This window comes from Trachypithecus francoisi, unplaced genomic scaffold (genome assembly GCF_009764315.1).
Source record: "Trachypithecus francoisi isolate TF-2019V2 unplaced genomic scaffold, Tfra_2.0 Lachesis_group6, whole genome shotgun sequence".
In the NCBI taxonomy this organism is placed as follows: Eukaryota; Metazoa; Chordata; class Mammalia; order Primates; family Cercopithecidae; genus Trachypithecus; species Trachypithecus francoisi.
This window is the reverse complement of record NW_022681471.1, coordinates 119,589,738-119,606,505: the sequence shown is the minus strand read 5'-3', so window position 1 is coordinate 119,606,505 and position 16,768 is coordinate 119,589,738. Positions and strand designations below refer to the sequence as shown.

Sequence of the window (16,768 nt, the reverse complement as noted above, 5' to 3'; positions counted from 1 at the left end):
GAAAAATAAATTTGAGTTTCACTCTCCCCTTGGTCCCTTTCCCTGCTTAAGTAGCAGAAGCACAGAAAGACCTCTAATCTACACACTTGAAAATCAAGAAAGACTATTGTTGATTAGGGGTTGGTACACGCTGTTCAGATAGGGAAGGCTTATTAACACAATGTAGAGATGATGAATGAGCCTGTTCAAGTGTAGATAACAATGATGAGCTCAGTGCAGCAGATAAAAATGAAGATCCTACCTCCCAGGATGGCATCTGAAGAGTGGATAGTATTCTGCCAGCTTTGGAAACTGGATGAAAAGCAAATCTGGCAGAGGTACCCATTCCATTCCCAGCTTGCTCAGTAGCTGGTGATTGGAAAAAACTCTGCAACATTGTTCAATCCCTGGACAGGAAACCCTCCTTCCATGATTCTTCTTTAACATGGGTCTGAGAAAAGAGAAATACTATATTTTTTTAAATGAAGATGCTAGCCAACTCTCACCAGAACACATATTTAAATTGTTTTTCAGTTCTTGAGGATGATTTAACCTGATCTGTCCTTTCATTGATTCCTCTTAAAACCAAGAGCTTGAGCTGGCTGGGTAGAAGTCCAGTTTTGGTCACAAAAGAAAGCCCCAAGCTATTTAGATCAGAACAGGATTGATGTAGTTCTAGATTGGGTTTTGTATCCTGCCAGTGAAACCAACGTATCCTGGACAAGTGTGAACAGGTTGAAAGCTTGTTCATTGAAATACATAGCATATTTCCCCTAGGGCATTCAAAACATTTCAAAGAAAGAGCCTCCATGCATAAGTGAAATTGAGCACATATACTAATGAGAAGGTGTAGAACTCACAAGAGGATAAGGAAAGAGATAATAGCTCTCAACATATGTATACTCTGTGACCCAAATTTCTACTGCTAAGTAAATACCCAAGCAAAAGAAAGCATACAGAAAAAACATGTACAAGAATGTCCATAGCAGTTTAGCCACCTGTTGTGCATATATCTGACACAAAATAGGTGCTCAATAAATGTATAAAATTGAACATATCTTTATATGCCACATATGGTTTCACAGGCCAAGTGACACATACTAGTTGTGTCATCAGTTCATATTTCTAGCATGTACTATAAATACTTTAATCAAAACCATTGTATTAACAATTTCCATTTTAGTCTACTATTGCCTTAATAAAACATTAGAAAGAGGTCTTTAGGAATGATTTACTCAAGCTTAAGATAACTTTGCGGAAGGGCCCAGCCATAAAGAAAGTGTTATTAGAAAGCAATTTTTTCAAAATGAACACTCAGGTACTTCACTGACTATTTTAGTTCCAGAGCTGCTCTGTCTCACTCTAAAAACATTTCTTGCCAAGGGGTTGGTTTTGATCAACCCAAACATCTGGTAGCTGTGAAAATCAAAGTTAATGCTATAGAACAGCGTTGTCCAATGGGACATTCTGTGATGATGGGAATGTTCTGTGTCTGTGCCGTCCAATATGGCAGCCGCTACACATAGATGACTATTGAGCACTCGAAAGAGTGGCAATCATGCCAAAATATGTCAAACAGAGCCCAGTGATTCCTAATATTTTATGCAACTGGAATGAACAGAGAACAGATCTACAACTAAATGGCTCCAAATTATTTACTGAAAGTTTCCCTCTGTCATGTTAGGTGGTTTAATATTTTCTTTTGAAACTCGTAAAACAGTCACAGGCTCAAATTTCAAGCCTCAACACATCTGGAAATTTAGAGAAATAACAAGTCCTTTAAGTGAAAGATGCACTCAAACAACAGAAAACTGGTTTGTTTTTGTTTATGTTTTTTTTCTTTTTGCTTGGAACAGAGCTGGATGCAAAGTTAGTTAGGTTTTTTATTGCTATTTTTTAATATTATTTTTATTGCTGTTTTGACAGTGGTTATTGTCCAGCCTTTTCTCTTACTGGCCCATGTTAATGTATTTTTAAGTTTCAAGGCTAACTACCTGGTTGACAGAGTTCTGCCTGAATAGCAGTTACTGGCCAGGCACGGTGGCTCACGCCTGTAATCCCAACACTTTGGGAGGTGGATCACTTGAGGTCAGGAGTTCGAGATCAGCCTGGTCAACGTGGTGAAACCCTGTCTCCAGTAAAAACAAAAAAATTAGCCGGGCGTGGTGGCAGGTGCCTGTAATCCCAGCTACTTGGGCGGTTGAGGCAGGAGAATTGCTTGAACCCGTTCTCATCACTGCAGTCCAGCCTGGGCCACAGAGTGAAACTTTGTCAAGAAAGAAAGAGAGAAAGAGAGAGAGGAAGGAAGGAAGGGAGGGAGGGAGGGAGGAAGGAAACACATCCTTTTGGAATACAAAAAAAAAAAGCCAGAAGGAGGAAGGAAGGGAGGGAGGGAGGAGGGAGGGAGGGAGGAAGGAAGGAAGGTCCTTTTGGAATAGAAAAAAAAAGCCGGAAGGAAGGAAGGAAGGAAGGAAGGGCGGGAGGGAGGCAGGGAGGCAGGCAGGCAGGGAGGCAGGCAGGCAGCAGGCAGGCAGGCAGGAAGGTCCTTTTGGAATAGAAAAAAAAAAAAGCCAAACAAAAAAGGAAGAAAAACCCACTCTGCACTTAAAGCTGCCTGAGCCATTCTGTGACCCAGATTAAGATATCAGAAAAAGAACAAATCCATCACCTAGAAGGTTTAATGATTAACACCCATCATTTGGGTTAATATTTTCATAGAAGTCGCCTGTCTCCTGTCAGTTATTTATGGAAATCTACAGATTCGTTGTTTTTTCCAGACTCTACCTCAAAAGAATGTTTCCTCTGCTGCCTCAAAGTTGGAATCCTTCCCTCGCCCCTTCTGCGATTCTCTGGTTAGGTGCATCATGGGAAGAACTGAGTCCTGTCTAGAGGTTTTCTTGGCATGCACTTTCCACCTTTTCGGGGCTAGGATACCGATTCATAGACAGACTATCTTCATTCAGGAAACAAACGTGACTCCTTTCTCTCTAGTAAACAAAGGGTGCCCTTCCGTGAAGGGCCTCACCTGAATCTCACCACAGCGGGTGAACATCCCAGGAGAGCTTCAGAGCTTCCTCTTACCTACTTGAGGGTAGAGGGTGGGAGGAAGGAGAGGATCGAAAAACTACCTATCGAATACTATGCTTTTTATCTGGATGACAAAATCTGTACGCCAAACTCACGTGACACACAATTTACCTGTATAACACACTTGCACATGTACCCCTGAACCTAAAATAAAAGTTAAAAAAGAACCCTGAAGTTGCAACAAAACCTCAGAGATGCTCTGAGAATTAAGATAAGAGTGTAAAAGAATCTTTCCCGGTGGGCATTCCACAGATGCCAATCAATGCCCCGCCCAGAGGTTGATGTCAGGGCTTTCCTCTCTACCGTTCTGCCTCTTCATAAATTCAGTCCCCAAATTCCACCCCGTTCCTCAAAAATCATGAATGGCAGAATTAGATTGGGTGACTCTGGTGTTAAATAGAAATATTGGATTTTCAAAGCAACAACGAGGAAAATATCAACAATGAGACTTCTGCAACACTTTAAGAAACACATCATTTCTCCCTCCTTGTAAGGGTGGTATTTTATTGTAAAGGACCCACGTCCGTCAGCTAAATCCAGCTGAGGAAGCTTTTTCTCTCTCCTTCATCTTGGTTGCAAGGACACAGAGTCAGGAAAAGCCGTACTAAAGGGAGAGGCAGCCACAAGTTAGCCCAGCCATTTCTAGCAATGTCACTATATTAGGTGCAATGGAAATTTCCAGAAGGAAGAGCTCACCTAGCTAACCCCTGGGAAAAAAAAAAAAAAAAAGCCAGACTAGATGAAGTCATCTTGGGAAATGTTAAACTAAGTAAAGCCATCATGGTAAGGAAAAATCAATATACATAGATAGAGATTATAACAAAGCATTTTGTTTGCATCAAGGAAGAAAGCTATGCTAAGGACATAGAAATCTGCTTCAGCTTTCCTTTAGCCTTACACTTCATAAAAGTATCAAGTGGCTTTCTTTGGCTTTTACTTAGTCATCTATGTAACTAGGGTTGAAGACAGTAAAACACTGGGTCTTAGTGTAAGTCATTCATTTGAGAAGACAATCTCTTGTGAATGATGGTTTCTGGATGTTTGTTGTATCATCTTTTTAAAGGAGCAATAGAAATTCTTTAGAAAATACAAAGAAGCAAAAGGAGAAAAGTAAAAATCACCTGTAATTCCACCAGCATCAACGAATGACCAATGTTAACACTTTCTAAATATTTGGAACATACCTTTCTAAGCCTTGTGTTTTCTTTTGTGTGTGTGTGTGTAAATACATATACATTTCTTCTTAAAAACAAAACTGGAATCATGCTATTATACAGCTTTGTCATCTTCTTTGTTGAACTGCTTTCTTTGTTGAACTTAACTGTGTTTTGTTTTTGTTTTTTGTTATTGCTGTTGTTTTGGTGTTGTTGTTGTTGTTGTTATAGAGATAGGATCTTGCTCTGTCACCCAGGCTGGAGTGCAGTGGCACCATCATAGGTCAGTGCAGCCTCGACCTCCTGGGTTCAAGCAACCCTCCTGCCTCAGCCCCCACAATAGCTGGAAGTACAGGCACATGCCACCATACCCAGCTAATTTTAAACTTTTTTTGAATGGATGGGTTCTTGCTTATATTACCCAGGCTGGTCTCAAATTCCTGAGCTCAAGCAATCTTCCTGTCTCAGCCTTCTCAATTGCTGGAATTACAGACCTGAGCACTGCATCCGATCCACAGTGTCACTTTGAGTGTATTCCCACATCTTTTAATGACTGTCTAATATTTCATTCATTTTACAGATCTATTATATGCTTTTAAATTTATTTTTTATTTTTTAAAATTACAACAAGCAATGCTATAATAAATATTCTGGAAACTGACAAATTTTTATTCACTTCTATTAATATCTTTGGTGTAAATTTAAATTTTGGAGTCAAAAGGTATACAAACATGTAAGGTTTCAGTACATGTTAATTTCCTTTCAAAAGGTTTATATCAGTGTACAGATTATTGCTGTATGTGAGTGTCCGTTTTCCAGAGTCCTGCACTATATATTATTGGCTCTCAAAACTCTTTTGGCAAAACAAATGGTATAGCAGTATATAAATACTGCTTTGATTTGCAATTCTTTGTTTCATAGTAAAACTGAACTTTTTATATGTTGAATGGTCATTTGTATTTCTTTTTCTGCTTATTTGATCCTTTGCCTTTATTTTGCCAACATTTTCATTATTCTCAATTTTTTTGCATGACTTTATGTGTGCACAGGCATTCCTTTTTTTCCTTTTTTTTTTCTTTTTGAGACAGAATCTTGCTCCGTCGCCCAGGCTGGAGTGCAGTGGCTCGATCTTGGCTCACTGCAACCTCCACCCACCAGGTTCAGGCGATTCTCCTGCCTCAGCCACCTGAGTAGCTGGGATTACAGGCACATCACCATGCCTGCCTAATTTTTGTATTTTTAGTAGAGATGGCGGTTTCACCGTGTTGGCCAGTCTGGTCTCGAACTCCTGACCTCAGGTGATGCACCTGCCCTGGCCTCCCAAACTGCTGGGATGACAGGCATGAGCCTCCGTACCCTGCTGCACAGACATTCTTTGACAGTTGTTAGTTCCCCCTTTCAATTTGATATATGATTATTTTCTTGCATTTTCCCAGAAAGCAATCCCATATTTCATGTCATCTGCATATACTTTAAGTTTCTCTCCTGCTTTTCAATAGTAATACCTAGTTATTGATGTTGTTGTTTTGTCTCATTGTAGTGGCACTATCAGAACAGAGCGACATAATGGTGGGATAACATGGACACTTGTCTTCTTCTTACTGTAATGGGACTGTTCCTATTCCACATAATCTGGTGAGTCACTGTTAAATATGATTTGCTTTCTGATAAAAGTATCCTTTTATTTCCAGTTTACTAAAAATCATTTTAATCAATAATCGATTTTGAAATGTAACTATCTTTTCAGTATGTATTATTATGATCATTGGGTTTTTTAATCATTTAGTACATTATACTGATAAATTCTTTACATTGATCTAACCCTTATATAAGTTAATTTTTGTTTCGATTTCTCATTATTTGATTTTGACTATTTTAGTTATTTTCAACAAACTACTGTACATATTTTGCTAGGTTTTTCCTAAGATTTTTAGCTCTATTTTCATGAAGAATAGCATATAGGTTTCTTTTCAGGAGCTAATTCTTGAAGATTTTTTTTTATTGCCACCATGAACGTGGTATAGAAATATTTCTAGCACTTTCTGTGTTTTGAAGTACTTTAAAAAGTGTATGAAATAAAAACTTGATGGATAAATAATCTGAATCATGCATATTTGTGGTGAGAAGTTCTCTGAAAACTTCCCATTTCTTCCATGGTCATTGATATCAGATTTCATGAATCTTTCTTTTTTTTTTTTTTTTTTTTTTTTTTGAGACGGAGTCTCGCTCTGTCGCCAGGCTGGAGTGCTGTGGCCGGATCTCGGCTCACTGCAAGCTCCGCCTCCCGGGTTCACGCCATTCTCCTGCCTCAGCCTCCCGAGCAGCTGGGACTACAGGCGCCCACACCTCGCCCGGCTAGTTTTTTGTATTTTTTAGTAGAGACGGGGTTTCACCGTGTTAGCCAGGATGGTCTCGATCTCCTGACCTCGTGATCCACCCGACTCGGCCTCCCAAAGTGCTGGCATTACAGGCTTGAGCCACCGCGCCCGGCCAGATTTCATGAATCTTTCTAAATCCATTTAGACGCTACAATTTCCAAGAAAATCCTTTAATTCATTCAGATTTTTCGGTATTCTCATGAGCATTATAGGATATTTTCTATAAAATACCTTTTTGTTGCTATGTTCTCTTTATATTTGCTAGTGAATACATTAATTTTTTCTCAGTTCCCGTTGGACATGTCAGAAGTTTTGCTAGTTTTTTGTTATTTTTTCAAAGAACATGCTCTTGGATTAATTTTCACTGTTATTCTTTCTGTTTCCTGATTCATTCATCTGAGTTCATTGATTAAGTCTGTTTACCAGTTGTTGTTATTGTTGTTTTGCTGTTTTGTTTATAACTCTTGAGTTGACTAATAAGCTTGTTTATTTTTGGTCTTAGTTAGTAATGAAAACATCTGTGGCTATGGATTTTCCTCCAAGTATTGCTCTGGCTATATAACATAAGAAATATAGATGTATAGTAATCTCATTATCATTAGTTTTCAGAATAGTCTATAATTACAGTTTTCATTTTTTCCTGTAACCCAGTTATTACATTTAAAAGTATTTTCTAAATTTCTAAGTTCTTTTCAGATTTAACTCTAAATATATATGTACCGTATTTTAAATATTGTTCTTATTCATCTCAAGCACATTAATACATATTTAATCTTAGAGTTTATGGGAAGAAATCTGTACAGTTTACTTTTAATCTCCAAATATATTTTGTAATAACTTCAAATAAGCATCTGACAATATTCGTTTATTATTGTTATTTCCTCTGGCATTTCTCCTTTTTTTTCTTTTTTTTAAATTTCAACTTTTATTTTAGATTTTTCGGGGCACATGTACAGGCTTGTTCCAAGGGTATATTGTGTGATCCTGAGGTTTAGGGTATGATTGAACCTGCCACCCAGTGAGCACAGTACGCAGTAGGTGATTTTTCGACCCTTGTCCCCCACCCTCCTCCTCTTGTCATCCCAGTGTCTATTGTTGACAATATTCTTTTTAAAGGAATTATGAGTGAATATTGCACTGTTAAATTTCTGTTTTTAAAATAAAAGCATCGTCTTGACTTTCCCATTATTTTAAAGCTGATCTATCATATTAATACGATGCTGATCTATCATATTATATGATTAATACTATTAAAGGGCATGAAGTGGAAACTTTCTTAAGGTAGTAAGATTTTCCTATCAGGATAAAGCTACTTCTTGCCCATGGGCTGATGTGCTCATATGTTTAGATTTGTTTGACCACAGCAAAAAAAAAATTGCTAAATGTGCGGCCCAAAGTGGCAAGATTTCAGTTAATGACTTGTATACGTTCTATAAGATGAATAAAAAGACAAAAGCTCAAATGACAAATTTGCGACACTGCCAATAACTTGATTTCAAATATGAAGACACCACAGGTGACATGTCACATAGAAGGTACAAAAAACAAATTCATTGTTAAATAGCTTGATGGAGACCTCAGTAAAATAAATGGAAAATGGAACTTGATACTAGGATTCTGGCCTTTCAAGATATTATCTTTAGTTTCTTAAACTTTTCAAAATCTTGCACAAATTTAGTGCTTGTCTTGATGTACAAGTTTTTGTGTTTTTTTGTTTTTGAGACAGAGTCTCACTCTGTCACCCAGGCTGGAGCGTAGTGGCGCAATCGCGGCTCACTGCAGCCTCGGACTCCTGGGTTCGAGCGATTCTTGTGCCTCAGACTCCTGAGTAGCTGGGACTACAGGTACACACCACCACACCCGGCTAATTTTTGTATTTTTAGTAAAGACAGGGTTTAACCCTGTTGGCCAGGCTGGTCTCGACCTCCCGACCTCAAGTGATCTGCCCGCCTCAGCCTCCCAAAGGGCTAGGATTACAGGAGTGAGCCACCATGTACCCGTTTTAAGTAGTAAGTTTCCAGAGTCTTTAGATCTGTGTAAATTGCTTCATCAACTGCTCATTTCAGCAATTTCACATAAGGGAGCTTAATAACTTATTAGTGACTTTGGAAATGATGACAAATAAAGCAGTTTGAATCATTCTGAATATGTTACTATTTACTTCCAAACGTTCAGAGTGTAGAGCATGTAGATTTAAAAGTTCAGATGACTCTTGCCATGAGCCACACAAAAGGGCATCAAGTCTCCTGAGATGGGAAAAGAAATTGATTTCTCCGTGTTTTTTATACTTCACAACACTCTTGAAAAGCACTTTCTGGGCACTTAACTATTGATCTACTGCTCTGGGGTAAATAAAATATGAGATCACATGAAAATAAAACACGTGTCGTTCTTTTGATTCATGCAAGATGCCTTTTAAAGTTCATCAGAGTCATAAAAGCATGAGGGCATATGTAGGCTCAATTCACCTGCAATAAAGCAAGAAGTAGGGAGGCTGATGTTCCTTTTAAATTTGACTCTGAGTATTCTGTTTCATTATCACAGAAATGTAGTAAACATATAATGCCTAAAACTAGTATTATAAATTGTGAAACCATTTCAAATGTGACATTACTCTGTAAATTTGTATTGGGTTTTGGGAAATTTCTCTGGCTGTGACACATTAAAAGAAATCAAATAAAACCTGTAATGGCTGAATATGGAAACGTTTTATAAGATTTTAAAATCGTGCATTTTTAAAACTAGCATCTAAACCATTTAGCACCATTCAGAAATTTTCTAGAAGTTATAGATTTTTAATCAAATGCGATCCTTCATATTTTAATTGCAATGAAATTGATATGTCTACATAATAAAACAATTTCAAGAGGTTTATAATAATTAGCCCAATATTTTCTGAATAATTAAGAGGTAACAAAATGGTTCTATTCTCTTTAAGCTATCATCAGGTTAAGATACATGTGGAGATAAAAGATTTTTGCCTCATGTGCAAACCCTATTGTACTTTAACCCAGGGGTTCTCAATCAGGGGCAATTTTGACCCCCAGAACATTTGGCAATGTCTGGAGAGACATTTTTGGTTGTCACAATTGCAGTGGGCAGGGATGGGGGTGCTACTGACATCTAGTGGATAGAGACCAGGGACACTGCTGAACGTCCTGCATTGTGTAGGGTAGCTCCACCACAAACAATTATCTGGGTCCCCAAGGACAATAGTGCTGAGGTGGAGAAACCTTGTTTCAACCTAATGTTGCTACTTTCATTGTATAAATGATTTTGGGGCCAGGTGCAGTGGCTTATGCCTGTAATCCCAGCGCTTTGGGAGACGGGGTGGAGGGGGGGCAGAGGGGGGGGCGGCAGATCACTTGAGGTCAGGAGTTCGAGACCAGACTGACCAACATAGTGAAACTCTGTCTCTACTAAAAATACAAAAATAGCCAAACATGGTGGCATGTGCCTGTAACCCCAGGTACTTGGGAGGTTGAGGCAGAAGAGTTGCTTGAATCCGGGAGGCAGATGTTGCAGTGAGCCAAGATCACGCCCCTGCCCTCCAACCTGGGAAACAGAGTGAGAGTGTCTCAAAAAAAAAAAAAAAAAAAAAAAAAAAAAGTGATTTTGGATAATGGATCACATATGCCTTCCTAGTTTCCCAATATAGAAATAGTTACTTAGGGTCTAGTGTTTTAGAGACAGTTTTGGTGCTGACACCTGGTTAATTGGCATCATTACTTTTATTGTTGACATATATAAATAAATAAGCCCTATACTGAGGAAACCTCCTAGATGTAGGTGTAGGGATTTTCTCTATACCTGCTTAAGTGCCAATGATTGAGTTCAATCTTGAACTCAGTCTTGACTGCTGCCTAGCAGCTTCCTGTCTCAGTACTGCACAGTTTACCTTGAAGAGTTCTGAACTTGGACATGTTAATCTTAAACTGAAAAGAATGCAAAGAGTTTGCTTGTAAACTTTTACACTGCTTGTACAAAATGAAGTTTTCATTTAACTTCAGTCTTTTCTTTCTTTTTTTTTTTTTTTTTTTTTTGAGACAGAGTTTCACTCTTATTGCCCAGGCTGGAGTGCAGTGGCGTAATCTCAGTTCACTGCAACCCCACCTCCCGGGTTCAAGTGATTATCCGCCTCAGCCTCCCAAGTAGCTGGACTACAGGCGCCACCACCACACCTGGCTAATTTTTTTGTATTTTTAGTAGAAACAGGGTTTCACCATGTTGGCCAGGATGGTCTCGAACTCCTGACCTCAGGTGATCCACCTGCCTCAGCCTCCCAAAGTGCTGGGATTACAGGCGTGAACCACCACACCTGGCCTCTTTTCTCTTTTAAAGCTCTGTTTTTCTCTAAAGTGAGCACAGCATTTTGATATATTATTCTTATGAAGTTTCCCCCTATATTATCACCATCAACCTAACATCAATTTGCAAATTTCCTCTGTTGTCCTTTTATTAACTCCCGTTTTAAAATTTGAGGTTATTTCCGTTAACCCAATTGATAAGAAGAAAGAAATTACCAGTTAAAGGCCTAAATAATGTTTCTCTAAAGATTATCATTTTTTTTTTTTTTTTTTTTTTTTTTTTGAGACAGAGTCTTGCTCTGTCGCCCAGGCTGGAGTGCAGTGGTGCGATCTCGGCTCACTGCAACCTCCGCCTCCTGGTTTGTGCCATTCTCCTGCCTCAGTCTCCCGAGTAGCTGGACCACAGGTGCCCACCACCACACCCGGCTAATTTTTTATATTTTTAGTAGAGACGGGGTTTCACTGTGTTAGCCAGAATGGTCTCGATCTCCTGACCTTGTGATTCTCCCACCTCAGCCTCCCAGAGTGCTGGGATTACAGGCGTGAGCCACCGCGCCCGGCCTAAAGATTATCATTTAATAAACTTATGGGATACTGTTTAAAATGAAAGATCAGTCAAATATATATACAATATATGTTATAAGCTTATCATTTATCATTTGTTCCATATTTTAAAAAATTATTACTTTTTTATTTTTTTATTATGGGTACATAATAGTTGTAATATCATGTACATGTGATGTTTGATACAGGCGTACAATTTGTAATGATCAAATCAGGGTAATTGGGGCATCCATCACCTCAAGAATTTATCATTTCTTTGTGTTAGGAACAGTCCAATTCCCCTCTTTTATATTAAAATATACAATAAATTAGGCCAGGTGCGGTGGCTCATGCCTGTAATCACAGCACTTTGGGAAGCTGAGGCAGGCGGATGACTTGAGGCCTAGAGTTCAACACCAGCCTGGCCATCATGGCGAAACCTGTCTCTACTAAAAACACAAAAATTTGCCAGGCATGGTGGCATGCACCTGTAACCCCAGCTTCTTGAGAGGCCAAGGCATGAGAATTGCTTGAACCGGAAGCTAGAGGTTACAGTGAACTGAGATCATGCCACTGCACTCCAGCCTAAGCGACAGAGCAAGACTCTGTCCCCCTGCCTCAAAATATTATATATATGTATATATACACACACACACACACACAATAAATTATTGTTAACTATAGTCGCCCTGTTGTTATGTGCACTTTTATTTTAGGAAATACTGCTAAATAGCTTATTGAGATGTTGTAGCAATTTATACTTTCATGAGAATGCATGACTTTGCTAATATCCTCACATTCACCAACACTGGATATTATTACCCTTCTTAATCTTAGCCATCTTATAAGTAAAATTCATTTCTTTTTGTTTAAATTTGAATTATTAGTGAGGTTGGGAATAGTTTTGTATTCTTTTGTTTTAACTTTCAGGTTCAGGGGTACATGTGCAGGTTTGTTACATAGGTACATTGCATATCCTGGGGGTTGGTGTACAGATTATTTTGTCACCCAGATATAAGTATTGTACCTGATAGGTAATTTTCCGATCCACACCCTCCTCCCACCTCCACCCTCAAGTAGGCCCCAGTGTCTGTCGTTCCCTTCTTTGTGTCCATGTGTACTCAAGGTTTAGCTTCTACTTGTAAGTGAGATCATGCAGCATTTGGTTTTCTGTTCCTGTGTTAGTTTGCTTAGGATAAGGCCTCCAGCTCCATCCATGTTGCTGCAAAGGACATGATCTCATTCTTTTTTATAGCTGCATAGTATTTCATTGTATATATGTACCACATATTAAAAATCCAGTCTACTGTTGATGGACGTTTAGGTTGATTCCATGTCTTTGCTATTGTGAGTAAAGCTGTGATGAACATACATGTACATCTGTCTTTATGGCAGAATGATTTATATTCCTTTGGACATATACCCAGTAATGGGATTGCTGGGTGGAATCCAGTCCTAGCTGCTGGCATCACTATACTATTAACTGATTGTAACCTCAATACTACTTTCTTTGACCCTGCTGGTGGAGGTGACCCTATCTTATATCAACATTTATTCTGATTTTTTGGTCACCCCTAAGTCTCTGTCCTTATCCTACCAGGTTTCAGAATAATCTCCCATATTGTAACATATTATTCCGGGAAAACTCCAAACTGCTTTCCACATTGACTGAACTAATTTCCCACCAGCAGCTTATAAGTGTTCCCTTTTCTCCACAACCCCACCAGAATCTGTTATTTTTTGACTTTTTAATAATAGCGATGCTGACAGGTGTGAGATGTTCTCTCATTGTGGTTTTGATTTGTATTTCTCTAATGATTAGTGGTGTCAAGTTTTTTTTCATATGCTTGTTTGACCACGTGTTTGTCTTCTTTTGAAAAGTGTCTGTTCATGTCTTTGCCCACTTTTTAATGGGGGATTGTTTTGTTTTTCCTTGTAAATTTGGTTAAGTTTCTCACAGGTTCTGAATATTAGATCTTTGTCAGATACATAGTTTGCAAATATCTTCTCCTATTATGTAGTTGTCTGTTTACTCTGTTGATAGTTTCTTTTGTGTACAGAAGCTCTTTAGTTTAATTAGGTCCCATTTGTCAGTTTTGGATTTTGTGGCAGTTTCTTTTGGAGACTTCATCATGAAATCTTTGCGAGGTCCTGTGTCCACAATGGTATTTCCTGGTATCTTCCAGATTTTTATAGTTTTAGTTTTACATTTGGGTCTTTAATCCATCTTGAGTTGATTTCTGTATATGGTATAAGGAAGGGGTCCAGTTTCAGTCTTCTGCATATGGCTAGGCAGTTATCTCCCATCACCATGTATTGAATAGGGAATACTTTTGCTTTTCTTTCTTTCTTTCTTTCTTTCTTTTTTTTTTTTTTTTGGTCGATTTTGTTGAAGATCAGATGGTTTTAAGTGTGCCTTATCCTGGGCTCTCTATTCTGTTGCAGTGGCCTATGCATCTGTTTTTGTACCAATACCATGCTGTTCTGGTTACTGTAGCCCTGTAGTATAGTTTGAAATCAGGTCATATGATACCTCCAGCAATGTTCTTTTTGCTTAGAATTGCCTTGGCTATTTGGTCCCTTTTTTGGTTCCATATGAATTTTAAAATAGTTTTTTCTAGTTCTCTGAAGAATGTCATTGGTAGTTTGATAGGAATAGTGTTGAATCTGTAAATGGCTTTGGGCAGTATGGCCATTTTAATCATATTTTAGGTTCAGGGGTATATGTGTAGGTTTGTTATATAGTTACATTGTGTGTCACGGGGGTTTGGTGTACAGATTATTTTGTTACCCAGGTAATAAGCAAGTCCCTGCGAGTCAGAGTCACTGTGTCTCACTTCTGTCCTTTATATTTGTTTTCAGGAGATTGCCTTAACTTGAATCCCGTGGGCTTTCATTTTTTGCCTTTAAACTTCCTGCCGTTTTTCCAGGGCTATCCTGATTATCACCTCCTTTGAGAAACCTTTCTTTGCTTTTGCTTTAGTTATAGCTTTATAAGTGACTTGTCACATCTAGTAACTTTTTATCCTTTCCTTGTCCTGTGCACCCACAGCATTTTGTTCACATTTGTACATGCATCTATTGCCAACATAATCTACGTTTGTGTCCTACAATTGTAAGTTCCTGGAGGATAGGGGCTATATTTGGTTCATTTTTGCATTTTTCATAGCCCATGATTATTTGATTGTTGAATATAACTGAATTGACTAATCTTAATCATAAACTGGAGTTCTAAGAAGCCCAAAACTGTTGGGAATGAAGTGTCTTGAGGTATATTTGGTTTTTTTTTTCTCATTCCTAGCTTAGGATTAAAAACAACAACAACAGCAAAGAAAACCAAACAAAAACCCAACTTCCAGAGTCAATCATAAACAAAGAATCCTGGAATGTTTTTGTCTTCATCCTGATATTTTATGTCTTTTTTTTTTTTTTTTAAGACAGGGTCCCACTCTGTCACCCAAAGTGAGTACAGCGGCGCCATCTTGGGTCACTGAAACCTCTGCCTTCCAGGCTCAAGCAAGCCTCCCACCTCAGCCTCCTGAGTAGCAGGGACTACAGGCATGCACCACCATGCCTGGCTAATTTTTTTATTATTTGTAGAGATGAGGTTTTGCCATGTGCTCGGGCTGGAATGCTCTATTTTAAGATGAGAAAATCTTTTGAAGCTAGCATATTCAAAAGGCTCACCAAATTTTGTAGTGAATTAACAGCCATAACTATTATGAACTTTGACTTATTTTTCACAGGCTAATTTTTTTTACTTCAGAGAATTTTTTTTTTTTTTTTTTGAAATGGAATCTCCCTCTGTCGCCCAGGCTGGAGTGCAGTGGCGCCATCTTGGCTCACTGCAAGCTCCACCTCCCGAGTTCACACCATCCTCCTGGCTCAGCCTCTCGTGTAGCTGGACTATAGGCGCCTGCCACCACGCCCAGCTAATTTTTTGTAGTTTTAGTAGAGACGGGGTTTCACCATGTTAGCCAGGATGGTCTCGATCTCCTGACCTCGTGATCTGCCTGCCTCGGCCTCCCAAAGTGCTGGGATTACAGGCATGAGCCACTGCGCCCGGCTACTTCAGAGAATGTTAATTACTACTGTTTAGAAATAAAAATTAACTCAGGGCCGGGCGCGGTGGCTCAAGCCTGTAATCCCAGCACTTTGGGAGGCCGAGACGGGCGGATCACGAGGTCAGGAGATCGAGACCATCCTGGCTAATACGGTGAAACCCCGTCTCTACTAAAAAATACAAAAAACTAGCCAGGCGACGAGGCGGACGCCTGTAGTCCCAGCTACTCGGGAGGCTGAGACAGGAGAATGGCGTGAACCCGGAGGCGGAGCTTGCAGTGAGCTGAGAGCCGCCACTGCACTCCAGCCTGGGTGGCAGAGCAAGACTCCGTCTCAAAAAAAAAAAAAAAAAATTAACTCAGAAAAACTGAGTGAGTGTCATTTTGCCAACATATTTATAAAGTGGGAATTTAAAGGACAGTTTCTTAAACGGAATGCATGAGCATCTGTCTTTTTGTGTCTCATTCTGTGAATGATTCCCAATAAGGAATAATGAGTCCCATGTAGTGAAAGCAAGACGGTATTGACTCTTCTGATATTTTCTCCTAGATACCCAATTATTTACACTGCTTCTTGGTGTCATATTGAAAGTTTTCCATGGTCTTGGCACATAATACTTATTCTTCTGGGCTAAAAACTCATGCAGCCATGCATGGAGTTAGGATTTTCAGTCTTTAATCACTTATTTGGCTGCCTGGTTGGAGTTTACCCTAAAGTGTTCAGCCTTGCCCATCCATACTTTAGAAAGAGATAGAGATAGAGGAGGCTGGGCACGGTGGCTCACATCTGTAATCCCAGCACTTTGGGAGGCTGAGATAGAGATAGAGGAGGCTGAGGCGGGCAGATCACCTGAGGTCAGGAGTTGGAGACTAGCCTGGCCAACATGGTGAAACCCTATCTCTACTAAAAATAAAAAAAATTAGCTAAGCATGGTGACACACGCCTGAAATCCCAGCCACTTGGGAGGCTGAAGAAGAATTGCTTGAACCTAGGAGGCAGAGATTGCAGTGAGCCGAGATCACGCCGTTGCACTCCAACCTGAGCGACAGAGCGAGACTGTCTCAAAAAAAGAAAGGAAGGAAGGAAGGAAGGAAGAAAGAAAGGTAGAAGGGGCATTAGATCATGTGCCACTTTGTTCAGATGCTCTCATTTTCATAACAGAACCTTAAACTAAGTTCCTCCTGGTTGGTATACAAAGCATATAAATTAATCAACACCTCAACGTTTCTGCCCTTAGGTTTTAGCCAGTGAAAATGAC

General features: G+C 39.2%; 1 protein-coding gene and 1 non-coding gene across 2 annotated transcripts in view; both read left to right on the top strand.

The window, feature by feature from the left end:
• Positions 1 to 238: 238 nt before the first annotated feature.
• On the top strand, positions 239 to 378 carry LOC117078656. Its single transcript, XR_004435093.1, has one exon. It is a non-coding gene; the product is annotated as a small nucleolar RNA SNORA7 (small nucleolar RNA).
• Positions 379 to 5,763: 5,385 nt separating this feature from the next.
• CA5B (carbonic anhydrase 5B) overlaps positions 5,764 to 16,768 on the top strand; it is a 65,501-nt gene continuing 54,496 nt past the window's right edge. The window contains exon 1 of the mRNA XM_033200909.1: positions 5,764 to 5,855. The gene's annotated coding sequence lies outside the window, so the exon portion shown is untranslated. The remainder of the gene's footprint in view (positions 5,856 to 16,768) is intronic.